Source organism: Palaemon carinicauda, unplaced genomic scaffold (assembly GCF_036898095.1).
Source record: "Palaemon carinicauda isolate YSFRI2023 unplaced genomic scaffold, ASM3689809v2 scaffold16, whole genome shotgun sequence".
NCBI lineage: Eukaryota > Metazoa > Arthropoda > Malacostraca > Decapoda > Palaemonidae > Palaemon > Palaemon carinicauda.
The window spans coordinates 639,815-640,566 of NW_027169147.1; the positions used below are offsets into that span (position 1 = coordinate 639,815).

At 46.4% G+C, this 752-nt stretch overlaps 1 pseudogene; it reads left to right on the forward strand.

Moving 5' to 3' along the window:
- LOC137635690 (5S ribosomal RNA) lies at positions 1-116 on the forward strand (annotated as a pseudogene).
- The last annotated feature ends 636 nt before the right edge of the window (positions 117-752 follow it).

The window sequence follows — 752 nt, forward strand, 5'->3', positions numbered from 1 at the left end:
GTCAACGGCAATACCAAGTTGAAAACACAGCCTGTCTGATCAGCTAAGTTAAGCAACGTTGGGTCTGGTTAATACTTGGATTGGTGACCGCCTGGGAACACCAGATGCTGTTGGCATTTAAACCTTTAATGCTTAAACTGGAAACAATCAAGCGTGTTCTTCTTACACGAGAGAAGCGGAAGTCAGACAAGTCGCATACAATACTAGCTCTTCCTCTGGAATCTTATGCACTTTCACGGAAGAAAGAGTTTGTCCTCGTCGAAGGACGATAAACCTAGACTTGGTAGTCACCAATCAATACGTCCAAGACCTTTCAGGAGTCGTATGTTTTTCTAATAACTTATCCGGTAGTAACTGATGTTCGCCGGAAGTTTTTTTTTCGAAAGAAGGCGACGTGTCAGCACCAAAATTGTGTAAGACACATAGTTCTTTGGGAGAAAAGGTGCTCAGTTTGCTTCTGTTCACGCTTCTTCTCCTCCCCCAGTTTGGGGAAATGTCTAGTACTTTCTTCTGAGGTCTAGCGACTACTGTTGACGGTATCTCACAACATTGGATACGTTCAGTTCGCGCACAAGGCGCGCTTGAAATGTCATAGGGACTCTCCCAGGTCGCTCACGGGACTGCGGTTGATGTCCTCTCCCAGCTTTCGCTCACGCTTGATTTGGCGCACACGCTGCCCCGCGAGTGTAGGTTTGGTCTGAACTAAAAGAGGTCAATTTCATCTCTGTTTAGCGTTTACGATTCTCGAGGGG